The sequence below is a fragment of the Lissotriton helveticus genome, chromosome 9, assembly GCF_964261635.1.
Source record: "Lissotriton helveticus chromosome 9, aLisHel1.1, whole genome shotgun sequence".
Classification (NCBI taxonomy): domain Eukaryota; kingdom Metazoa; phylum Chordata; class Amphibia; order Caudata; family Salamandridae; genus Lissotriton; species Lissotriton helveticus.
The window spans coordinates 1,202,816,491-1,202,844,185 of record NC_136070.1 but is presented as its reverse complement, the minus strand read 5'-3'; the positions used below and the strand labels follow the sequence as shown (position 1 = coordinate 1,202,844,185).

Here is a 27,695-nt window from a genome sequence, read left to right as displayed (position 1 = left end):
CAAAGAATTCCCAACCCATCAGCTTTATAGAGAGCACCATCCAACCCTCCCAAGAACTCTGCAACGCCCTCTCAGACTACTTCCACAGCATGATTGCCAGTGTCAACAACAATTTAAACATCCAAACTGTCACGCTCAACCCGACAACCTCAACAATCCAGCCAACACCAGGCAAACCGTCACCACCTGGTCACAGCTCACTGCCCTGACCCCCTCAGCTATCATGTCTTCCATCCATTCCAGGACACCCACTAACCCTAGCCCCACCATCTCTACAACCTTGCAACAAACCCACTCTGCATGCAACTCACCAGCATCCTCAACATCTCCATCTCCACAGCAACCTTCCGAGACAGATGGAAACATGCAGATATCAGACCCCTCCTAAAGAAAGCCTCCGCTGACCCCAACGATCTAAAATAGGATTCCCTACCCACCCAAAGTTCTCAAGAAAGTCATCAGCCAGCAGCTCACCAAATCCCTGGAAAAAAACACTTACTGGACGCCTTTCAATCAGGATTCCATGCCAACCACAGCCCTGAGAACTCGCTGATTCACAGATTACATAAAACACTCCTCGACTGTGGAGAAACTGTGGTCCTGAACCTCCTCGACTTCTCTGTGACACAGTATCCCACATCTTCCACCTCAAAAGAGTCTACAACATAGGCATACAGCAAGATGCCATCAAGTGGATTGCCTCCTTCATTACAGGACCCACATAGAGCATCCGACTGCCTCTCTTCACCACCACACCCAAAGGGATCATATGCGGCGTGCCAGAAGAATTATCCCTCAGCCAAACCATGATCAACATCCACATCTCTTGTTGATGTTGTCAGATTGTCGGACTCAACATAATCTTCTACACAGAGGACACTCAACTGGTCCTCTTGCTCACCGAAGACCCCTGCCAAAAGCAACTTCTGCAGCGCCATGACCAATGTAGCCAAATGGATGAGGGACAGCTGCCTCAAACTAAACTCTGACAAAACTGAAGTACTGATTTTTGGGAACAACACCTCTACATGGGGCCACAGCTAGTGGTCGGCAGAACTCAGGCCCACTCCCATACTGACCGACCATGCACGCTACCTCAGCATCATCCTCAACAGCCAACTGACCATGAAAAGACAAGCCAACACAGGTGCCTCCTGCTGCTTCAACACACTTTGTATGCTCAGCAGGAACTTTAGATAGATTCCAACCAACACCTGAAAGACCTTTGTCACCAGTCACCTCAACTACTGCAACACCCTTTATGCTGGCAGCTCCACCAAGTTTCTCACAAGACTCCAGACCATACAGAAAACGGCAGCCAGACTCACCCTGGTCCTCCGCAAAAAAAAAACCTCACATCGCCCCCCCACATGAGAGACCTTCATTGGCTTCCCACCTAGAAAAGATGCCAGTTCAAGATCCTCATGCATGCCTACAAAGCCCTCCATGACCTAGGACCTGCCTACTTTTACCATCGGCTGAAATTCCACCAACCCGCTAGACACCTGTGCCCCACTTCACTCTCCCTCGCACATCCCCCTGCATCTGTCACAGCTGCAGCTGTGACTACTCCTTCTACATTATTGCAAAGACCTGGAACAACCTTTGTTCAGCTCCGTACAACCCCCCTCACTGACAGACTTCAGAAAGAACCTCAAGACCTGGCTCTTCGCAGAGAGACGCAGCGCCCAGATACCCGCAGGAGGGACAGTGTTGCACTTTAAAAATGCTGTTGATTGAAAAAGAAAGCATAGTTAAACCTACCTATGTCAAAGGACAGCACGACCACTAGGAAGGAGGCAAATGATGCATGCCCTGAAACATATGACACTACACAATGTTGCACTTGGGGGTAGATGTAATGCTCCATCTACATCTATTTTGAAAAAGGACACATGTTTAGCATTGAGAGAAGTAGGTTTTAAAAAAAAATCCTTTTATAGAATATGAAATGTCCAAGTAGTCACTGAAGTGGATGGTCTACACGAGTCAGGTCCCGTTAAAAATAATATATGTATTTGGAAGGACCCAACATGCTTTCAATTAGCAACTTCAGCACATCGCTGTACTGCCACTCCTGTATTCAAAATGCTAATATATGAAACAAAGCTAACCACACAACACACGTAAACAAATCAACCTGTGCTCGTTTACTTTATGCCTCCCTTAAAGTTCATGCTATAACCACCTTCACTGCCCAAGAGCATATTTATCTGAGTATCAGGCCCTTGTTTTAGTCTCTAGACCATGCCTCACTGTACTGACCATATGGTCAACTCCTACCCTAAACTGCCATAACACTCACCAAATGAAAGAGGTAGATCATCTTACCAAGTCTCAACTCTACTTTCTTGATCGTTTCCATCCCACCATCACCAGTTGAAGCAATTGTCCCTAGCTTCTTGCCTTCTAAAATCAAGGAACTTCCAAACAAGTCCAAAAGATTCCAGAGCAACAACGCGCAACACTCAGCACATTTCCTTGATGCAGTTTACTCACTCCATACCCGGTAGAATTGGCTGGAAATGCCTGTCGATGTCACTATGTGAACCTGACTAACTCCATTGTCACTTGGATAGAGATGGAATCCCCCATTTCCCCACACCCTGCTTGGATCAAATGGGCCACACTAATTAGACATGTTATAGTAAAGAGTGGCACATTCACTTGAAAAAACAAACCAGGGTTCCCCAAAAAACCACATCCCCAACTGCACCTTAAATTCCAAAATGCTCTCTCTTCAGCACACTATGTACATCATAGCTAACACTACCAATCAACATCAAAACTCCCTAGGCCCCCCTTGTTCATCTCTTTGTCCCTCCACCTTATAGTTCATACTCAGAAAAAGCCTTTATCTGCAGGTCCTATCTGCCCCATAGTATTGTTATCCCTGTATCCATCCAGATTGTCTTGCTTGCAGACTACAGCACTTCAACAAGGGTGCCTCAACCCACATTTGAAGCACTCCCTATACATCTGGCAAGGCAGCTGGCTGCACATACATTTGTTGAACATCCATCAATCACCTACTGTGAGCATCCTCTCTAATCGCCTCTCCCAAGTTGGGGACACTAACAAAGTAGTGCATGGGAAAGCAATCTCATACCATAATCGGTTTTGAGAGTGCAATCCACTGCTGCAACACTTCCATGTATAGTTCATCCTACACCTTCAACAATGTATAAATAATGTGCCATCTAGGAGGAATCATATAACCAGAGCTAGAGATAGCCCTCCTATGAGGTCTAGATATTTAAAGAATATAGTTCATCACTAGCATATTTCTAACAAGATACATTTGCCTACATTTTACAGGCATATGACCATTTATTGACCATGCACTTACTCTGGTATCTTTGCCTACACCCTTTACATCCTGAGACCTCTCCTTGCTCCACATCTCACTGTATAGAAGCTCACAAATCTACACAAATTCATCAACTTGTCTTTGTTTTCTGGAATTAAGTTGGAACCTAGTCTTTAGTGATGCTCATATAAGGAAATAGGTTTGCTAATAGTTTACTTGGTGCACTGAAGTGATCCCCTTGTCCTCTACAGACTCTGGGGCATATTTACAAGAAAGTGACGGAGTGTGTTGTTACGCCATGAAGGTTAGCAACACACTCCCTCACTTTAGAAATGCAGGGCTGCACCATATTTTCTAGAATATGGTGCAGGCCTGGCTTTCCCTCTGAACTGGTGCTAAATTTAGCTGCCCAGCGCCTACGCGGGCACCCTTGCACAATAATGCAAGGGTGCCTGTGTTGAGGGGAAGATTGAAACAGCAAAATTCCAATGATTGTTTACATGCAGGAAGGTCCCGCTTCCTGCACATAAACAATCTTTAAATGCTGTTTTGTAACTTCTGAGTGTGCTGCTTAATGCAGCACACATAGAAGTTGCAAAACAGTGTTTTTTTAAAAATGAATGTTTGTGTGCAGGAAGGGGAAAATTCCTGCATGTAAACAATTATTGGAATTTTGCTGTTTCTATCTGTGCTGTTCAAGGCAGCACACATGGAAACAGCAAAAACAAGGATAAATAAAGCGGTTCTCCTTGTTTCACCAGTTTAAGACCAGGTTTTCCCTGGTCATAATATAATGTTGGCGCTGCCTCCTCTTTATGCAGCTTTTGTAAATAGGGGGCAGCGTCAAAATCAATGGGAGTTGTGGTGGTACGCCCACCACAACACCCCTTGCCTGCCCCTTTCATGAAAGTGTAGCGTGAAAGGGGGCCTTATTTACAGGGCAATATTAAGCCATGTTAAGTGCTGCCTTGTAACTAAGGCGAAGAGCCTATCGCCATCACAATATCACTAAAAGTAATGTTCTGGTGGTGATAGGGGCTTGTAAATATGTCCCTCTGTTTCAGGCACAATTTTTGCACAACTCTAAGACCCCCTATGCTTAGCTCTGTGCTTTTCATTAGGCCTGAGCGGTGAACTCTGCTCCGTGTAAGGATTTTTTCACACTCCACGCTCTGCAGAGCCCGTGGAGTTCAGAAAAACTCTGCTTTGTGTTGCGTAACAGAGTTTTCCTCACTCGCCAATGGCAACTTTGCAAGCATGAGCGAGGAAAATCCAATGCTAGACTGCTTCCCAGTGAGATTTCTGAACATGGGCAGTCGTGGATGGTTACTACTGCTCACATTGAGAAACCCGTTCACGTTGAGGATGCAGATAGAAGCAACACCCTCATGCGTGATGCTGTTTGCGCTGATTTTACAGCACAAGACAAACACCTGGCGCTAAGAATCAGTGCGAACGGTGCAAGGTAACACATTCCACCGCTCGCGGGACTCCGTGTAGCTTGGCGGAGTTTTTTTGTCACTTCACAGAGATTTGCATAGAAGAACTCTGCGAACACCGCACAGGCCAACTTTTCATTCCTAAGTCTCTGCATGATAGTGACCACCTCCCAATCTTCTCCCAACTCCACCTCCTTAGTATGTGCTTCCACTCTCTACCCTTCTCATTTTTTACATACCTCACTTACAGCATGACTTTCTTATCCATGCTGCATCCCTATCCTTGTTTCATACTGTGACTCAGACAGTGTTGTCCAGCCTTTAGCTGCCTGTAACACTATTTTGTGTTTCCCTACTCCACACCCTCCTGGACCTTACCTCACAACTTCCATCTTGCCTCCCTCTTGTATTTATTGCCTAAGGCCACTTCTCTCCCATGTAACTCAGCTGCACCGAAAATTACATATATTTTCCCATGACCAGGAGAGTTGCTCTATGCTCCACCATTCATATTCTCTGTAGGGCGGTCTTGTCTGGCCTATGACTGTCCTTACCCACTTATGAACCAGCCTCGAAGTGGATCTGCCTGTCTGTCTGGACCAATCTCCTAGAGTGGGCTTACGCTTTAGCCACCAATGAACTTCTAGCTGTCGCCCAAGCCTCTGAAGAAGAGTTTTAGAGTTTGAAAATCCTCTTATTTACTGAATCATAGGGTTAGCAAACGCTAAAGACTTTTGTACATCTGGCCCATTGACGGGGTTAGAAAATAAACAAAAAGAAACAAGGATTCCTCCATTACTTAAAACATGGTAAAAATGGAAAAATTACATAAAATCAGATTTAAAAACAAATTATAAAAAATCTCCAAGGGTTCTGGGCCAGTTCGCTAAAGATTTCAGGCTCTTTGTAGTATGCGCAAGAATCAAATCCTGATTTCCAGAAGCAAGGGGGGATTTTCTAACACAAAAATGCTATTGCAGAATGTTTTCCCCCAAAAATTAATTTACCTCAATAAATGTAGGGTTAGAGACAAGAAAAGAGCTTTTACAACAGATGATCAGGATAACTACAGGCAGCACCCAAAAACTCTTATGCTTGAAAATATTCACAGACATGTTGCTGACAGTTTCCTATCCTGGAAAGGTGCACACAATTACTCTCTCAAAAAGGTAAAAGTAATAGTATTTATCTTTGACGACTTGGAAAGAGAGGGGCAAGATCCTATGTTTTATAAGGGTACAGTGTTAGAAATATCTCTTCATCTAAAAATAATAAAACATTACAGATCCGCACAGTTACAACAGATATTTTAATCCTGATGTAGACAGTAAATTAATTTTACAGAAGTAATAAGGATGGATTGGAATGTTGTAATGAGGCCCTGTGTGCTCATTTGTTAGCCCATCATAGTGACATCTGATTTACAGGCACCTCAATGGCATATATGCTGGGGAAACAATGATTACCAGCTTATGTACAATTGTTCCACTTGCAAACAGTGGTTGCCTATTGTGCACAGACTTTTTCTCAATACTACATAGCAGGCGGGTGTGGAGCAATCTGTCACAATTTGCACCCCTGTGATTTGTCACAACCACATGTATGGTGGCCTGTAAGGGCCAGCATACCATCATGTCTGTGATTGTGTTTAAAAAAAGATGCTTTTAAATGCAGAACATGATTGTGTTTAAAACAAAAGGTTTTCTTCATATTAAATGTCTCACTGAGAGTTGGAAGTGTTCTCATTGAGCACTGTCTACTGTCCCTGAAACGTAGTTAAATATTCACAAAGGGGAAGATGTCCAAAGGGGACACCACCCCTTATTCTCTTTGAAACAGGGACATGGTAATATTTGAGTGTTAGTGTGCCACTGGATTACGGTCACAAAAGATGCATTTATCTTTGTCAGAATCGCTGTTTGGGCCACTCAAATAATGGCCTTTGCAAATAGTGATTCTGAAACTATTATTTAACCCACTTAGCAATTCTGAAAACCAATTATGAATCTCTAACGGGGTTTAGTACATTTGAAAAAAGGTTTTAGCATTCACAAACTCTCCCATGTATTGTATTGAAGGGTATGCAATTACTAAAACCCTTCCTACATGATGCCCTATATACTTTATATTTACAGTGTTGTCTAAAAGAAGTACTTGATCACTGACAGAATATCAGTAACCAAACTGTTGTGTGGACAGAAAATTGTGTCAAAAATATTGAGGACCAAAATATAGAGAAGGTAAGTGCAAATAGGTAAGTATAGATTTACTATTTTTAAATCCACATCTACATACCTTGACGATATATATATATAGTTAGGGTACATTTATGTGAAGTTATACGTAGTAAAACTTTGCTTACCCATAGAAACATACCTTCACAATATTTTTGTCCTCAATGTTATTGACACCATATTTTGTCCACACAATATTTTTCCCCTGATATTTTGTCTAAACACCATAGGTAATGCATGAGAAGTTGTACCATGAAACACATTTTTTGACAAGTACACTTTCCTATCAGAGTTCTGCATCACCAAGAAGGTGCAGGCGAAAGCAGTCAAAGGTGCACCTGACATCGGTAAGGTGACAAGATTCATTCACAGCAAAAGACTGAAGAAATAACTCCGGAAAAACATGATGATGATAAATAACCAGGCTATTCAAAATTGAAAATGAAGTGACCTTCAGGAAGATGCTAATGGCATGGCCGTTTGTTAAATTGAAATTGACCTGACTGGAGTCAAGTACTCAGATTCAGTGATGGATCAGAGCTCTGTTGGTTGTTCAGCGCTGGGAGGCCCTTTGGGCAGCCAAACGCTCTACAAATCGTCTAGAATAGATTAAATAGAATAGAACCACACAAAGCATAGGTAGGAAAGCAAGATTGTATATGCACAGGGATCCCTAAAGCAATATGAAGATAAATAGAGCAGGCCCTATAACTTGACACAGTCAGACATTCTCTGGGGTGACACTAGATAAGCAATTGCAAAATCTTTTCATCCAAGGAAACCAATTAATCCCAGAATAATTGTTGTATTGTAAGGTGTCTTTCTGAAAGAACATGTAAAGGGAAAGCAGACTATTGAGATGAATACATGGCAGTGATCCAAAGTATCCTATAACATATTTGGCACTCTCATAAAGTTGCCTTCTAAATCGTTTTTACATTTTTAAAGTCGCCCAATTTTGAAAGCATTTTTATGCTGATCTGGTTGTATAATGCGTGGTAAGGTTTGGTACTAAAAGAAGATTGGGGGGAATTTGCTCACTCTTGAAATCTGCTGACTCTACCTGGAACAGAGCGTAATCTTTACTCCACTCCCCGCGACCATATTTTGGGGCCATCTTGTCTAGGTGAGTGGCCTGTTGTCTGTAGACCAGCTCCCTAGACCCTACTTAAGGAGATCAATGCTGCGGATCTGCAGCAGGTGAATGCAGCAGGTGCGCTGCTGGCACACTGAAGGAACACCAAACACAAGCCCTTCTGTACCCGCCTGCATCTGGATTGCGTCCAGCGCCAGTCATGTTGCGCGTCCTCCGACCATCCAGGTCAGCCCCCTCTCTAGAGATGCTCTCTTATCCTTGAATGGTGGTCTGTGCCGTTTAGCCATGTCTTATGATCCTGCAGCTGACAGTGCCACTGACTTTGAGTGTAAGTTATGCGGCTGCACCCCAAAGGTGATCTGGAATGCTCATGCAATGCCCGGGGATGGCGTACCTTTGTTTCATGTGGTATCCGATGCAATGGTCAGCGTTAGCGTCTGCCTCATCGACTGTAGATCCCTCGCTAACCACTAATCTGACCTATGGCGCTTACTTTAGGATAATATGTGGAATTGTATGTTTCTCATTGAAACCTCGCTCAAGGACGGTTCTACCTCAGACATACCCCTAACCATTCTTCCGGGCTATCAAATCTTATGCACCAACCAGGGTGGACATGGGATGGGAGGGGGAATAGCTATCATTCTCAGGGATACCTTAGAAGTCTTGTCATCCATATTGGGCCAAATCAGGAATATTGAGGGTGATTTTCTGTATCAAACTAAACCCCACTTATACCTTTACCAGCTTGTTGATGTATAAACCCCTGGATTGCCCCTACAGTTACCTTCCACAGCTTTGCAATGCTATTGCCAAACTGTCCCTTCAATATGCCAACAGTACTGTTTTCTGAGACTTTACTACCCATGTTGAAGTCTCGAATTGCCCCCAGGCCGCTCAGCTGACACAGCCTCTGACAGGCCTTATCCTGATCCAACATGTCTCTGCTCCCACCCACAAAGCAGGCCACACATTGGATTTAATCATCTCCAATATCACTGGTCTCCCAGCCAGTACTCCTATTCGCTTGGTGTGGATGGAACATGCCCTACTCCTGTTCATCTTCTCTGGTCCACGTAATCAGTCAGAGACTAGGACTGCACCTGTAAACAGGAGAAATTGGCAGAATGTTTTGAATTCACTGAAAAGCCTGACAATGACTCAATCCTATTCAAACAATTGATTTCTAATGCAGTTGACCCTCTAGTACTCCTGAAAGAGAATACAGCAAAATGGTCCAAGCCACCTGCTCCCTGGTTTTCCTCACCCTAAGAGCAGAGAAAAGCTCATGCAAAATTCTCACACACTGTTGGCCAAGGTCCTATGACCCTGAGGCAAAACAGACCAATAAGGCGGCGCTCAAAAACTTCAATAAACTCATGCGGCAGTCAATGAGAGAGAATTTTAGAATGCATATCGAGACTCCCACCAACTCTTCCAGGGAAGTTTTTAATAATAGACCTTTATCTCCTGGATGTAATAAAAAGCACCTTTGATTCTTTGCCGGCCCTCTGCATGAGACTCTCAGATTTCTTTGACGAAACCATCCATAATCTCTATTCCACCTTCCCGGGTGCAGCCAGCACAGTGGCCCTAGTGATATCTACTCTCTCAGAGTTTAGTGCAATATCAGAGGACGATTCACTAGTGGAATTTCTAAAATGCAAACCAGGTTCTCCGGGGATCTGTGTCCTTCCTAAATTCTCAGCATAGTCACACACAAGGTCATATCTCCTCTAAACATGATCTGGAATACCTCACTAAAATCTGGTACCTTTCCAGCCATCTGGAAACAGGCATTTCTCCTTCCTCTCGTAAGGAAACCCATTGCAGATGCAAGTGTACTCAGCAACTTTTGGCCCATCTGACGGTTGTCCACAAAGATTCTGGAAAAGCTGGTAAACTATCAACTTATAGGTTTTGTCAAAGCAAATGGTCTGCTTCACGACACTCAATTGGGCTTTCGTGCCAGATACAGCAGAGAGACTGCCATATTTGAAGTAGCAGAGTCCTTAATAGAAACCTTGGTGGAGATGCTGCCATGGTGGCATTCTTAGATCTGTCTGCAGCATTCGACATGGTTGCTCACTCCACATTGTTGAATAGACATAACCTACTTGGCTTTCGTGGCACTGTTTTGTCCTGTATCCGGTTATTCTTGGAGGACCAGCGGGTTTTTCTCTAGCCTTTTCTTCCTCTCTCAAGCCCCTGGTCTGTGGGGTGCCTCACAGCTCTTCACTCAGTCTGCTGCTCTTCAACCTCTACCTGGACCCTCAGAGCACCCTTGTTGAAACCTGGGAAGTGAAGGTAGTTTCCTATGCGGATGACAAGCAACTGCTGTTCTCATTCTGAGAACACACTGAAGATGCCTTTACTAACTTTAAAGAGTGCTTAAAAGGCATAGTCAACTGGATGGACTGCAACTTTTCAAAGTTAGACACAGATAAAACCGAGATTCTTTTTTTCAGCCACAAAATGTCCCCCCCCACTGCAAATCTCTAGTGGCCCCCCTGAACTGAATCCACCTCCGGTGCGGGCTGTATCAGCCAGAAACTTGGGGATCCTATTTGATTCTGACCTCCCCTTTGCCACTCAGATCAGGCAGATCTCTTCGATCTGCCTTCTGAAGCTTTCATCAGCCAGGAAACTTCTACACCTGCTCCCAGAAGAGACACAAAGAACTGTAATCCATGCCCTTGTGACATCACATTTGGATTATGCTAACAGCCTTTATATGGGTCTTCCTGCTTACCTGATCCATAGACTTCAGATCATACAGAATGCTGATTCGGCGGATCTCTTTCTGCCAAAATATCTCGCCTCACCTCAAACAGGTTTCAAATTGGCTACCTGTTGCAAAGAGAATCAAGTTTAAAGCCCTTATCTTGGTGTTCAGAGTCCTTGAGGGTAAAGGGCCTCTCTACCTGAGAAGTAGACTCGGTCCGTACCAACAGGAGAGATCCTTAAGATCTAACCACCTCAGATTAATGTGCATTCCCAGGTGTGCGAGAGTCCACTAAGGCGGTGGATCTTTCACTGTACTGATGGGTAAACCTTTGAAAACTTTGCCTACTGAACTCCTCATAGCCGAGCACAAGCTTTGTTTTAGGAAAAAAATAAAAACCTGGCTCTTCAACCAGATATAGATTGGTCTATCTGGCCCATTCTCGGTTTCTGCGTTAGAGCGCTGGGACAACTCTGAGGCAGCCAAGGGCTTTACAAATGCCATTGACCGATTGATCCTTCACTCACAAGTTAGAAATGTATTTTTGTCCTTGTAATCGAATAAATGACTTTGAATTATATATAACTAGCAGCCCGTCCCAACGTTGTCTGGGAGCAACAGGCTTCCCCGACCCCCCCCCTGCCCCGACATTGTCCAGCAGCCCGGCCCCGCCCGGCCCGTTCCCCGCCTGCCCCGACCCCCGCCTGCCCCGACATGGGTCCCCTTACCTCAGCCTCCGCTCCTCCCGCCTGTCTGCTGCTGATATACTGCTTTAAATATGTCTGTTCTTGTTTGCAGAGGTGTACAGCTGACCAATCCGTTCTACAGAGTATACATTGGCTGGGAAAGCTCACATCATAGCTAATCTTTTTGGCCTAGAGGTGTGTTAATGATTGCTGTTTCACCATAAAAACACGGGATCATTCTCTTTTCTCCTGCAGCCTGGGCCCCCGCCCAGCCCGGCCCCCGCCCGGCCCGTTCCCCGCCTCCCCCAACCCCCGCCTGCCCCGACATGGGTCCCCTTACCTCAGCCACTGCCTCTCCCGCCTGTCCGCTGCTCGCACCGCTGCTGGCCTGTCCGCTGCTCCTCACATCAGCGCTCCTCCCCTGCGCCATTTCCGCCGCTCCCTTACCTCAGCCGCCGCTCCTCCAGCCTGTCCGCTGCTCGCACCGCCGCTGGCCTGTCCGCTGCTCCTCACGTCACCGCTCCTCCCCACGCCATGTCCGCCGCTCTTCGTCGCGCTCCTGGACGCCGCTCCTCCCTGCACTCCTGACGTGAGCATGCACGTCGTGGCCGGCGCTACTTTGGAGGGACTACTTTTTTTTTTACTGTAAATTTTTTAAATAACGTTTTTTATTTCTTATTTATATAGCCTATAACCATCTACACACCCTGACGATTCCAACGGTGTATCGGGTGTGTGGATTGGCGCTGTGGTTCCCGAGTTTACCCGCCTCAAAGGCTGAAAGTTCTTCCTTTATTATAGTAGTATAGATAAGGTCATTAAGACTGCATAGTTTAGTAAAGTAGTTTAATCATCTATTAGTTTGTAGTTCACCTCGGCCTCACAGGTATACCACAGGCACAAGGTATAGCCTTTTTTATCCGTAAGCAGTTATGATCTCTTCCCAGATTTACCAAACTGTCACATAACACAGTGCAGAGACCAAAGTTGCTGTGCTGCACTGTGTGACAGGGTGAGCAGGAAAATTCCATATCTACAGAGATAAAGCACATCTGGCTCTCTCCCCAGGGCTGGATCACAAGCAGGGTGCCGAGTGTCACTCACTCAGCTTAGTACCAGCTTTGTTCTGATCCACAAAGCAGGGGCCAAGAAAACAGGGGATACCAAAACACAGGGCCTCATCTACAAGATATTGACGCAGTAAGTCACTTTGCTGTACTGCCCTACGTCACGAGGAAAGGACTGGAATGCACCGTATCTAGAAGATATAGTGCATTCCTGTCCATTTTCACAGTGCTGGCACACAAACGGCTGCCTTACGCCAAAGCAAGCACAAATGCACCATGGTGCAAGGGTGTCTGTGTTGCTTAAATGATTGTTTTTGTGCAGGAAGGGACATCTTCCTATATAAAAACAACCATTGAGTCAGAATCAGCACACATAAAAAGAGGAAAAACAAGAACAAATAAAGTTATTTCTCCTCGCTATGGCATCCCTGGGAAGGTACACGGTTTTGACACATTCCAAGACTCAAGTTATGCGTTGCCTTACACCATATCTATGCGGCCAGGAAAAGCCATGCAGGGTGGTTTTGCGAGGCCTTCTTGGTCTGAATGAGAGGCCTGCTCCATCAGAGCATCCTTACAAGAGATGCTCCGGCAGCGCAGTCCTCTTGTAAAGGAAGCCCTCATTTCCCATGTTAATTCACGTAAATAATTGGCTGTAAGGAATTTGGCAAAAAGTTAGAACTTAACTTAGAAAGCGTGTTTTTTTGTGATCTGGTGTAAATACGTTCAAACAATTTTGAGTAATATATATATATATAAAAAGGGGATAGGAGTGGGTATGTCCCCGAGTCCTGAAAAAAAATGAGATAGCCGATTAAGGGGGCACGGTCAGCACACTCGACACCAAGGTCTCAAATGGTCCCTTACTTTAAAAAGTTGAAAAAAAATTAACTTGGGTGTGGGCCCATGGTACCAACTCCTGGTACCGGGGCACCTAGCATTGCATCATGCATGAGCAGCTGCTATCAGACGGCAGTTGTGGGGTGGAGGCGCGGGCGGGGAAGGAAATGAAAAAAAAACACTTACCTGGGCCGGCTGACCACTGTCTCTTCTCAGTCCTCTTCCTTCTTCCTGTCTCCGATAGCCGTAGGAAGCAGCAGGAAGCACCCGGGTTGCCAGGCTCCCCTCAGCCAATCCCAACACTTCATTGCAGCATTGAGTTTGGTCTGAGAGCTGTGGTTCAGCACTCAGATGGGACTGGGAGGCTTTGCATGTTCCTCATCAGGCTGTTTAATGCAGCCTAGTGGGGAAATGCAAAGTGCACATGATAGTTTGGCCAACCCAAGAGGGCCGGCCAAGCAGTAAAACGCACATAAGGAGTACAAACCACTCCTCGCCCTGCTCTGGCCAGCCCCGCCCACCTCGAGAGGTACTCACTTCAATAGGAAAAATAAAATGATAATACAATACATTATTATCATTTTATTTATTCTTTTGAGCAGTGGGGTGACCCTCCACCCCCTTAGCAGACGAGCCGCCACTGGCATCATGTGTGGTACAGTTGTACCGTTACCAGAACCACTTGTACCACAGTACCAATAAAACACTTTCAAAAACTTAAAAGGGTCTGGTGATACACCAGATCCTGCGATTAGCTGCCACTGTGCAGTGACAGGCCATGTGCAGTGGAGGTTGGCCGCTTGCAGTGGGTTGGGACTATGGCCAGCGCACCACTAGGCACCGCTAAAGGCTGTGCACAGCCAGTAGTTGGACACATGTGGGCTGTTGGGCGCACAGCCTGGTTAGAAACTAGGTGCTGCACCCAATCCCCAGCTGCACATCGTCAATGAGTGTTCACTGCGTTGGCTGGGTGCTCATGGCAGGGTTGGGTGTGCCCAGACCCTTCTGTCAATGGCTGGAGGCTGTGTGCAGTAGGAGTTGGGTGCTCACAATGGGGGTTGGGCCCCTATGGCAGGGACTGGCTGGAGAATTTGAACTGGATACGCTACACATGCATGAAACTCAAAAAGATGAGAGCACTGCACCAGGCGTCTTGCCTCTATCAGGGATAAATTAGAAAATGTACCCCTACATTACATCCTTCTCCCCAGATCTCACAGTTAAGCTAAAGGAAGACTTTACAAATGAGCTCTATTGTCAGTCTGTTAAGGTGCTTCCACCACGGATCTCACCAGTCCTTTTAAACAAATGCAGACTTGAAACGTGTCAAAAAATCTGTGTGCACTGTCCCTTTAATGATCCTCTGATATGTATTAAGCAATTGTGTCCCCATGGATATTGAACAGTGCCCCCAGGAAGGCGACTGACACTTTGAAGACCTTTACACTTGCTAGAAACCCTTAAAAGGTGGACCGATCCCACCTCCTGTTGAGGGACTCCCCACTTAGTAGAACGGCTAGATTGCTCATGGAATGGCAAGCTAGATGGACACTGGTGGATACCTGGTGTCGCATGCACCCACTGACCAAGGACTACTACTTCTTTTCGGGCCTTCATAAGCTTCATGTACGCTTAGATGCATTTCTAAGTACTCCGGACATGCATGGTTTGATACATGAGGCTGAGTGTCTTGTTAGAACCATCTCAGACCACAACCCTGTGCTCCTCATTTTGCTCAGGGAGCAGATACAGCCCGTTATACCTATGTGGAGACTGAAGCTTGAATCCCTAGAAGATCCGTTCATTTTGAACACCATCAGGGATAGTATACAACAGTATTTTGAGGATGATACTGGCACTGCGTACTCCCCACAGCTAGAATGGGATGCTTTTAAAGCAGTAATCAGGGGGAAATGCATAGCAGAAACTTTTGCCATATGTCGCTCTTTGTTGGATGAAGTTGTGGCATTGGAGGCGGTACTGAGGGAGGTGGAGAAGCGTAGACCGGGTCGTCCGGATCTGCAGCAGGCCTTGTGGGATTCCAAGGAGGATTTGACGTGGCAGGTTGGAAAACTTCTGTGCTATGATAACAAAGAATACACGATACGAACACAAGTGGAATGTGATTGGACTGGTTCGGTCTTAGCTTGGCTAGTCAATCTGGCTAAACGGGGGTCATCATTATGGAAATTGAAACAGCCCAGGGGCTTCAACTATATTGCCAGGTGGACAATAACTACTGTTTAAAACAGTTTACAAGAAATTGGAAAGCTACTAGGAAGTCCTCGGATCGCAATTTGGTGCAAAGAACTTGAGAGATGGGCTTGGTATGAAAGTGGTTTGTTGCTCCGAGAGGCGCGCAGAGATTGTTGTTCGATGGAGGTCACCTGGGCCTGGGAAGCATTGGTGGACAGTTTGAAAGACCCAGAGGTGGCATCCCCTTGCAGTCCAATGGCCCCGGCCATTGTCTAGACCAGCTGATGAACTTCCTGCTCCACCTGTACAGCCCCTGCGGCACTGACTATTGCTGAACCCTGTCCTTGATTTACGGGTTAGGGCAGATAATGATGGGACACCGGAGTTGCCTTGTAGGTTCGAGAGCATGACTCATATTACCTGGAGGGCGAGTTGTGGCGTTTGTTTTAGATCTGTACTAATAATACTATATGGTGTGTTGCCATTGGATGGCTGATGTTCGTTGCTACATTGAAAGCCAATTAAATGTGTTTTTAAAAAAAGTTGGTGGTGTTAGCTCCTCACTTGTTTGCCCCTAGACTTTGTAGCTCTCTCCTGGAGGACCTTTGAAAATTCTTATAGATTTATCTTTCACAAGGCATTGAAGACCCACATTTTCACATCTCACGTTCCTTACCTCCCTCTCTCTTTTGATCGCTAAGTCCTGATTTGCATGAATCGGTTTATGACCCTGTTAATCCATATGTTATTGTTAGCTAATTTTAATGCAGGAAGGGGTCAGTTGATCTAGTCTAAGCTTTGTATATGGGTTGACGTGGTCAAGTTGAAACACCGACAGCCCTTTCTCCATTTAAACATGTCTTCAGTCTGAAATTCTGACAGTACTTTTCCTGATACAAGGCAGAGTCAGACTTATATTCAGGCTGTAATTATCCCAATGCATTACAGTGCCCAGCCAATGTATGATATGCAGTTTTCATGATAAAAAAGGGAATCAGGATATTCTCAGACTTGTATTTTTCCTAATGCAGAGTAGTGACAGACGGGCATACACAGAGGGGCAGATTAACAACTTCTGGCGCATCTCTGCAAATCAGCAGGGATGCGCCAGAACAGATGCGTCACGTTATCCCACCCTTGCGCTACCACGGATACGTCGCATTTACAATGCGGCGACCATGGTGCAAGGAGGGGCAGATGCGTGATGCATCTTGTGGCATATGGGCAGCGCATTGCTGGAGCCGAGTCGCAAGTGTGACCCAACTCCTGCAATGCACAGCGGCCGCCCATACTTAACATGGTGCATCACTCCTGAAGCCTGCTTCAAGCAGGCGTAAGGATTTGACGCAGCAGCGCCGTAAAACTGACTCAGTGAAATCTTGTAGATTTCACTGCGTCAGTTTTACGGGCCTTTCCTGCGAGGGAACGCCCACCCTGCGACAGAGCGCCCACATGAAACCGGACGCAGGTTTCATGTGGTGCAGGGCTTTACAACATGACGCATCTGTCTAGATGTGTCATGTTGTAAATAAGTCGCAACGTTACGCATTGTTTACGCTGCCACTGCGTCACAAAAGTGATGCAACGGCGGCGTAAATGTGTCGCAAGGGGCTTGTAAATCTGCCCCAGACTACTTTTCAAAAGTAGCAAAATGACATACATATATCAATGCTGACACAGAATGAGGTGAGGTTCCCATAGGAAACACCAGGCACTGTAAACACATTTAATAAATTATCTGCAGATTTGAGTTTGCTATGAATCTTCTAATTCGCATACTGTCAATGTTTTGTGTTGGCCACAATACCTGAAAGTCATGAATAGAGGTGGCCGTAACTCGTGCAATGTGCATTGAGCAAAAGTACATCAAGAATATATGTGCTTATGCATAATTCTGCAAGGAGCATAACCTAGCATTTAGCACTATATTTTTTGTGCAAAATGCGATCTTGCATCCAAAATGGACCCAAAGATGCGTTTTGCTAGATGCAACAGAAGATCAACAGCAGCAACCACTCGTGCTTGCTAAGTCTGTTGCTCCTCTGGTCCTGCTGTAGGTTTGTTTTGTGCCAAGTTACTCCTAATTATGCAAACCTGTGTAATTGCATAATTTTCAGAACTTTTCCATCGAAAGAGTAACACGGAATTATTCCTATTACTCTGACAAAAATTAAATTTCACCCAGGCCTAGCCTTGAACCCAGCTGCATGTGGAAGATTCCCTTAAACCAATAGGTTTATAAAACATTGCTCATGATCCACGATGATGTGATTACTGGTGGAGATCTGTGGACACAGGATATCAGGAAGGAATGCAGCTCCAGGGGATTCATGGAGAATGAAGCATCAACCTAACAATAACACCCTGACCAGAGGTCATGGCCCATTACTGTCACCTTGATATGGATATTTACTGCAGCAGAGCTGTACAAGAGGTGGTGTTGGCAGCTTTGAACAATGGCCATCGTGCAGGCGAGACAGCTAAACGAAATCCCACTAATGGGGAACAACATCTCCATGACATCATTTGTTTCCATTCCTGGGATTCCCCTTTACAACATGTTGCCATTTAGTACAAATATGTCAAATTATGTTAAATGGTGTGCTTTCAAGACCTGGAAGAGAAACTTCACGCCCTGAGGACATGGATAATCTGGAAGCTCTAACCACAAAAAGTGAATTTCTGCAGGATTGGCCTCTGAATTAAGCCAGCTGAGACTTCTGTGGTGCCCCCCAAGGGTCTCCCTAACTCCATTTTGTTAAGCATCATTCTCATACCAATGATATTGCAGTGTGGTCACAGTGGTAATTAAATTAAGTATTTTGTTCTTCCTTTTGGGTTTTCCAATAAAACTTACCCCGACCCCAGGTCAGCGGTGTCAAAATTCCTAGGTCTAAAAATGACAATATTCTTTCTACAAAAATGTGAGTAAACATTTCACTAACTGAAGGAACTTTGCTGGATTATTTTATGTGAGACCTGCGAGAAGACTATAAAATGGTGGTTTCAGTCAATATTGGCTCAAGGGGAGACTGCGGCAATATCTTGCATACTGGACTGCTGAACACCGACTGTACAGTTTGCAATAATTCAGACTGAAGCTACTTACCTAACTCTGTAAATTGGTAGATTTGAATTTACTTTTTGGTGCCTTACTTCTTTATACTGACTCCCTGTTTCTTCCATTATCAGGAATTATGTGGAGATTACGTAGCCACTTATGGGGTTACCCAACTTCTTTATTAAAAAAAATAATTGATTTGTAGGCAGAAATTTTCACATTTCACTTTGTATCCAAAGCCCTGTAGCTCTGCTACCCCTATAACGTGTTTCCTCATTCTGTTTTCACTTTCCTTCTAACCTTCTCTGCTTGTCTCTCTCCCTTGCAGTACTGCATCTTCCAGTGGGGGGATGCAACATCTACTAATTCTACACCACTATTACGTACCTCACGTTTGTTATTTGTACACTAAAGCAGTGGCGGCAGGTAACTAGAACATAGGGTGAGGCCAGGGTGGTATATACACACACACATTCACACCTATGTGTTCACACACACTCACATGTACACATACATTCATGCACACACATTTGCACCAAACATTGGATAAAAACGTAAAGCATACCTTCTGCAGCGACTCTGGAGGGAAGCCTTGGAGGTTCCAGGAAGTTTGAAACTGCTGCCTCCTCTTTTTGTTTGACCTTAGGTGAGCCAATGAGAGGAACAGCAGTCACTACCTCGTCACAACGTGGAATGGGATCAGTGAGGTTGCTGACCCCACCCCACTCTGTGATGAGGAGTCAGTGATAGACACTGGACCCTGGGCAGTTCAGGGCATGAAAACTGAAGCACCCACGTCCAAGGCTATCAGTGACACCCCCCCACCCCCCCTCATCACGAGGGAGAGATCCTCCGAGAGCTTAGCCAGGCTTAAAAGGTCACTCCCACAGTAGGTATGACATCTTCAGCCTGGCAAAGTTCAGCTCAGGCAGCCAGGCCCTAGCACTTTTCAGAGAATGTATAGCATCTGGTTGCCTGACCTGAACATAAAGAGTACCTTTCATGCTGATGTTTCCTCAGTCTGTCAGACACTGTGGAGAAGTGTGGCTCAATGGTTAGAGTGGCAGACCCTGATGCAGAGGTCTGGCCCGAGACCAGGGTTCAATTCCTGCCTTGGCTGGTCTGGGTGGATATTGGGCTCATAATTCCTCGGACCTGATTTCTCGCCTCGGTGCCTACTCTGAGCATGGGTCCCACGCTGCAACTCTGGGCAATAGCTTGCTTAGTCTCCACAACGGCCCCCTACAGTGCTAGGGATGCCTGGTTGCACCCTGGGGATGCCCAGGAGTGGACATTTCACGGGGAAAAACCAGGAAGGGTTCCCTAGCGGTATGAGTACAGCGCCAGGACACTCAGGAGTATCAGTGCGCTTTACAAGTACGGCTACATTTACATTTAGTTGCGGGGGGAGGGGTTGGGGTGCACCCTCCGGATGACCACTGCTGCACTAAAGGTTCTCTGCCCAGAACGGTGCAGCACTCCCTTCCAAGACTGTGTAAGAAAGTAAGATAGTTATGCAATCTCTTGGTTTGCATTAGGGGCAGAGCATAGGCGATGTGTTGGTAACCTTGCATCACCAATACATCTACTGAGTAATGTACTCCCTCACCTTGTAAAAGCGCAGGGTTCACAGAATCCATTTCTTTTTGTTTTATAAGATGCCATACAACCTGATGAATGTGTCAATCAAGTCCTTTCCACAACAAAGAGCATGAACATTTTATCATGGGAGCAAACTTGGAATAATTTGGCGAGTTCACTACTTGCCATTGCTGAAATCGAAGTGTTGTTGAAGTATTGTTGTTCGTGCATGAGTGTTGCTAAAATGGCTGCACTTTATTTTGGTGTGTACAGTGAAACTATGTTGTGCCAGCCAATCCTGAGACTGTTTTTACTTGAATGCAAATCTTGTTTGGCACGACACCTGCAATCCACAGGTATGTCAAATTACAGGTATGTACAAAGATATTGTGACAGTCCAAATGTTCAAGGGAAAGCCCAACTCGTGCAGAACTTGAATATATATAAATGGAGCTTTTTTCAGATAAATACACGAAGGTTATGAGAAAACACTTTGCACACACCTACTCTGCACATGCAGGGATTTCTTTAAGTAATCAGGAAATACATAATTTTTATTTTTTGCTTGAAGTTAATGACAATGCTTTCTGAACGCATAGACGCAGGGTTGATAATTATGAGAGGACCCCTTGTAATCAAACACGTGGCCCTTCATTGTGCACCAATAAGTGGGCTACAGTTGGAAATACAAGATGAGCCGGTCTCGAGATCTGGCCTGGGAACGCAGAGGTTTTAGTCTGTGAATTCCGAGGTCCTAGGCTATGTAGGCACGTGTGCAGGGCACAGACACACTCTAAGTGAGTTATTTGTTCTACTGGGAGCAACTACAGTGCACCCCTCATTCATCTAGAACCTTGCATTCCGGGTATTCTGGATTACAGACACCCTGGGGCAGATCTACAAGAATGTGCGCAGCAGTGCACCGCAAGCCCTTTGACTGCGCCACGCTGCAGCACTTTTCAGAGCACAGGGATGCAACATATCTACAGTGATATGTCGCATTCCTGTGCTCTCCCCAGCGCTGGCGCAGAAACAGCTGTCATGCGCCGGCGCAGGCACCCTTGCACCATGGTGCAAGGATGCCTGCGCCATGGTGAGATTGTTTTTGTGAAGTAAGGGGCCCTTTCCTGCACAAAAGCAATCACTGCAGGCATTTACCTCTTTCAATGCGTGCTGTGGAATGCAGCACTCTTTGAAAGAGCAAAAAACCAAGAGAAATGAAAACATTTCTCCTCGTTTCGCTTGGCTACACCACCCCTATGGTGGCGCAGCAAATTTCTCGTAAATGTGGAAATGCATCAGTGGACCACCCACAGCAACACCCATGTACCGCCCCTAACACGCAAAGTGCTGCGTGAACAGGGGCGATATTTACAAGCACAGGTTAAGTCACGCAGGGTGACTTTACCTGTGCTTGTAAATATCCCTTAGCAGGCTGCGCATGGGGCTTGTAAATCTGCCCCCCTTTGTTAGTCACACGCAAAGGTTACAGCAGTGATCGACACCAAATAAGGTGAACGATTGCTTTCGGGCAGACATGATGGAACAGGGTATTCGTAATCACATAAAGCATGTGGGGCTTTGCACAGGGCATTATGAAGGTAAAAGGCAGGTTTATTGAATTATGTTTGAATAATGGGCCAGATTGCAAACCGATGGGTAACAGACCAAGATGCATTTGGCCTTTGGACAAGGGGCTTTGCTGCTAATAATTTGAGCAATATACAAAGGTTATGGATTAGTTAACAAAGTCAATCAAACTGACAATGGGGTTAATTTTCTCAGACTTTATCAAACCACCAGAAAGGAGGTTCTGCTTCCCTGAACCCTACATTGTTGGAGCACAAGTCATGTCCTCACCTCAGAGTAATTGTCAGACTGGAAGGTCTCAGATCATGTGCTGTGGGCGAAATACCCTGTCAGACATGAGTAATAAAAGAGCCAAGAGAATCCCTCACCGATAAAACTTAAAGGGCCAAGAAAATTCAATTCTGCTCAGCCTCCGAGCCGGCCGCGTCCAGAGTCTTCATCACCTGCATTTAATAAAAGTTTTGATGACAAAAGAAGGAAAAATGATTGCCTCTACCTCTCGAGGGGTTGCCTTAGTGAAACAATTGCCTGTCCTTTAATGTTTCATCCTCTGGATTACGGGGAAGGCTGGACAAGAGGTCAACCAGTGGCTTCGATATAGAGTGTGGCTATGTATTCATTATTTCACTTATCCATGTCCTTAATGTTGAGGGATCTTGCACCTATATTCCATAGGACAAGTGCCTGAATTGACTTGGACCCAATCAGACAACTTACCACATAATAGCAACAATTAATATGGAATGTGGTCAAAGGAACACCCAGGGGGCCTTTACATATAGGGCTCATTTTCCCTATTTGTGCCATAACACCCCATCAATTAGGTGCACCATGCACAAACAGGGAAAGTGCACATTCAAGTGAAATACAGAGAGGCTTTGAAGCAGTCTTTCATTGTGAAGGCAGCAACCTGCCTGCTCTTTAAAGAGAGGAGAGAGAGCCCTTGTAGGTGGGTGCAGTCACTGACTGCAAGAAGATGTCTGGGGGGCCCATAGGACCCATTGACCCCCTCCAGAGGGCAGCCATCAGGGGTGCACTGACAGTGCGCCAGCTTTTTGTGGCGCACTTACAGAGTGCCTCCTGACAGCTTCCTTGACTCTCTGTGGGTGCAGAGGCAAATAGATGTCCTCATTTGTATGCAAATGAGGGAATGCCCTCTTGAGATAGCGTTGGTGATACAGGTGAGCCATCACTATCTGCATTTCAGAAAGGGCCACATAGGTGTCAACAGCCCCTTCTGTAATATAAAAGTACCTTGGTGGCACACAAAGTGGGTGCACATGGCTGTTGCGCACCCGGGCACTTTCTATAATACGGCCCTAGGTCTACTTAGAAATGAACATATCACTTTTATCCTGTTTCACTTCACAATTTCCAAACTTGCTTCTTAAATATTATTTACATTTTAACAAGTAGAAATATCACTTTTATATTTATAGTTTATCACTTCGGATTACAGAAAAATGCATATTATTATGGCTAGACCGATGATCGCATATTAGATATTATCCTCAGACAAATTCATACTGCCCTTCTCATTGGACCACAAAGACACAACAGGCAAAAAATATTATGAGGACAATTAACGTATGTCTCCATATATTTTTGAGTCATTTACTAGAGAAAACCCATTTTTCGGATTGTAAGTCTCCTTTACAAGAGAGCTTTGTCAAAGAACAACGAAGGGAAAAGCTAATTTTCCTTCAAATTAATTACATTCTCGGTCTGGAGATTCCTATATTTTCCAAAAAGTCTTGCCCTTTTCGTAAATGACCAGTTTCCACCAGCTCACATACCATTGTCTCCGGAGAATACATATCAACTGGTGCATCAAAGAAGTTCAGAATTTATTTTTCGGACTGGGGGGGGAAATGCAATTTTCTTTTAATCTTTTGGGCGGGGGGGTAGTCAGTTGTCTGTAGTCCCATGCAAACTCCATGTACGTTTTGTCTTGTATTACATGGTAATCAGTGTGCAGTTCATTTTATGCCAAAACCTGTCCAGCTTTGAGAAGCCTGACGTCACTTAATGTGGTCTGCCAGGTGTTTCAATGCTGGGCGTGGCCTCTTCTAGAGCCTCACAGTGGTAGCGGCGCCTGCCAACTGCTGAAAGGCCCAGGACCCAAGAAAGCAGCTGCATTTCTAGTTTCATCAGAATGCCCACAGAGCACTTGATGCAGCTAAACCTATTAACAGACTTTACAGAATCAGCTTTTCGGATTTTTTTTAGATAAGAATCTATGTAGAGAATATTCTTGCATTTACATCACCAGGGAAAACTTGATTGAAATCATATTATCTGTAATTACCCACTGTAAGATTGATCTCATATTAAGATGTTTTACAGCCACTTCATAAGCAACAACTCTACTAAAAGCAGCAGTCCTCAGGTGGTGTTGGTACAATTTTTTTTATTACAGTGACAGCCAAGGGTGTTGCTATCAATAGTGCAGCAGGTGCAGTGGCACCAGGGCCTACAAATGTAAGGGAACCACAACAGTCAAATGGCCTTCAATAACCAACCTGGCAGTATGGGTCCTATTTTACTTGCTTGCATTAGGACCCAAGGCATCTTTGCTACACAGCTTAAGATCAAGATTGTCTGTCGTTTAAAATCTTCGATTCCCTTTGCGCATGTATAACTGGCTTTTCGGTATGATCATGGTAGATGGTCATCGTGGCGACATCTCACACTCGTGCCTTGTTTATTGCCACTTTCAGAGGTGGCACCACATTATGTGGAACTTAGTCTGACAACTTAATTTATGGTGGCGCCTCAGATTATACATTATGGCGTTTATTTATGAGAGCTTTGCATCATGCGTGCACCACACATCGTGGTACATGTGTGACACAAGCCTCAAAGTCAGATTTATGAAGCCACGCAAAGCTACTTTGCGTGGCTTTGAATGGATCCAAAAATCTAAAGTAAGGCAAATCGCTGCAATGCCTTACTCTGTGCAAAGGAGGCACTCCATGGGTGTTGCTTGGATGTTCCCATGCAACTCCCATGGATTTTGATGCCTTCACAGATATGATTGAGAGGCTTGCGTCACCGGAGTGTAAAAAAAGTGACACTCTGGCTGAACAAGCCTCTCATAAATAAACCCCTCTACGCATCCTTCTCTGAATGCACATTTGTTTTCACGAAGTGTCAATATTCCTAGGCTGGACCACACTTATGATTTGTTGAGTGTATACGCTTTGTTCCATTTCAGTTTTACCATATATCTGAAAGTTATCATAGAATCCCCATGCTCAAGTTACAGTTTGGAACAGAGTTTCATCAGCCTCTGAAACACTAAGGGCTTCGTTTATGAAAAGTTGGCGCGCATTGCTGGTTGAAAACAGCGATGCAACACTTTTTATTGCGCCCTCCTTGCAACACCATGGATGCGCCGTATTTAAACTATGATGCTCCATGTCCCAAGGATTGAACAAATACATCAGGAATCCTGACCTATCCGGTGCCACTGTAATGAAGCATTGCTGGAGTGTGTTGGAAAACAGACGCAACTCCAGCAATGTGTCATTACATGGGGGGGCGAGTCTCAAGTGAAAGGCCCTGCGTCAGTCCTTACGCCTGCTTGATGCAGGCGTAAGGATTTGACACAGTGAAGTCGTAGAAGTAGTGCAGTAAAATCTCATAGATTTCACTGTGGCACTTCAACAAGTCTTTTTCACAGGGGAAACACCCACCCTGCATACATTAAAACCTGCCTCAGGTATAATGTAGAGCAGGGCTTTACAGAGTGACACATTTGCCAAGATGCATCACTTTGTAAATAGCTACATATACAAAGAATACCTTGAGGATTTACTTGCATGAATACTTATAATTTTTCTTGGTCACAGATGTGATCCAAACAGTAAGAAAATAACAATTGTAATCAAGGATGTATTCAAATTTCATTATATGGATTTATATTTTGAAATCATTGAATATGAATTACATCCACAAATTCATGAACAAATATATACACACACGTTGTAATCAGTATACAAAAAGCAAATAGCAACACTGCAACTACCCAAACAATCCCATATAATGCAGCTGTTTGTTAAGGGATTGGTGGTAGTGAAGACACCCTCATCCTAACAAATAATATGGGCAGTAAAAATAACAGTTCATATCTATTACAATTCTTGATGTTTAACACAACTTCAAATCAATTTAAATCAAGAGGTTAAGAGGCAGAAAGGGTGTATTGTCGATGTTTCAGTATTTTAAGCCCAATGGGGTCCGCAAGACCATCCTTAGGGCTCAGCGTTGTCCTGTGGGTACTTGTTTGAATCTCACTCCCATAGGTTGAACAGTAAACTGGACACAAGACCATCACCACTCGATCAAGGAAACAACTTATTTGCAAAAATGAATGAATCTACAGACAAATAGCGTCCGGCTACTCCATATGGTCCGCGTCCCCTTTGTAAATAAGGCTCAGTGTGGCACATTGATTATGCTGTTGCAGAGTCACAAAAAAGTGACCGAACAGTGTGTAAGCCCTTCATGAATAAAGGCCTAAACAGGCAGAGGATATTCAAAATTACATCATTTTGAGCTCCTGTGCCCGCTCAGGATGTGACTCCAGGTACACCAAGTAAATAGATATCTATTGTATATGGATCTCACATCTAATGAAGTGACATGCTGCGGCATGAGCCTATCTAATTTAGCGAGTTGGCTGCAAGCTAAATAGATACTACCACACTTAACTCACCATGCTTCATATTGACAATGGCACTCAGTGACAACCACAACTGAGAAAGCCATGTCAACTACTAATAATCAGATGATGGCCAATTGATGGAGGTGTTGTTCCCCTCCCCCCACTCCTTGCACTGTGGTGATGCCATTAGATTGCCTCATTCCATGTACAGATAGAGCACCTAGGAGGTGTGCCACATGTTCCTGTCTCTCACTGAGGCTTGAATGATTCATGAACTATGGCAAGTGCAATGACTTAGGTAGAAGCCCCCCAAATTCTTAATTTGCACTTGTACCGTTCAGCACCTCCAGTGTGTGTGTCAACACAATTCAATTTAGTGACGTCGTAAACATGGAAGATTGAACTGTTTTTTTCTGGATTTCAGCACATTACCGCCTATCACAGTGTACCTCAACAGGATGATTTTGAACCTGAGCAATCTTTCTGGCTTTTCTAAATGATTGGGAAGTATTTTTATGAGTGGTGGTGCACTTCACCCTTCGATGAGGATCTCTGTTTTGTGTCTTCACACAGTGTAAATCATCTTAGGATATCAAGTATCAGACAGACTCAGAGTTCCCAGAGCTCCAAGATTCTGAAATTGTAGGGTTCAGTGAGGACTTTTTGTGCCGGGTACCCCAAGCAGTGGTCTCAATCCATGTTTTGTACATGTTGAATGTACAGAGTAGTACACCTAGCTCTAATGTTTTAATTCTGATATAAATCTCCACACATAATAATAGTCAGCTACTGACCACATGGAAAAGTAGCTCATCTGCATATTCCTAATAAAAATGAATTTTTTAAATATATTTTGTATTTAGATTTTAAAAAGCATCTTAAAACTTCAAATTGTGATTTAAGTGCAACCTCCCTCGTATAATATTGATAGCACAAATTATATAACAAATAAATACAGAAGTAAACTTTGGATATAAATCACAGAGTTGTGATAAAGTTAAAGCATCATTTAGAAATCCAAAAAAGGAAAACTGTATATGGTATTCAAAGTAAGCTGAACAAAGGGGAGATTAGTGGACAACAATGAGGTTGTATTGTTCTATTCCCTGTTCAACAAAGTGTGTCCGTTCTGTTATCCCAACGTATATCATACATGGATCCTATTAGCTGAGATATTCGCAAGTGACCAACCGGATCCGGA

The 27,695-nt window shown here is 44.7% G+C and overlaps 1 protein-coding gene across 1 annotated transcript in view; it reads right to left on the bottom strand.

Moving 5' to 3' along the window:
- GRM7 (glutamate metabotropic receptor 7) overlaps positions 1-27,695 on the bottom strand; it is a 1,739,703-nt gene that overhangs the window by 640,417 nt on the left and 1,071,591 nt on the right. The gene's annotated exons all lie outside the window — the stretch shown is intronic.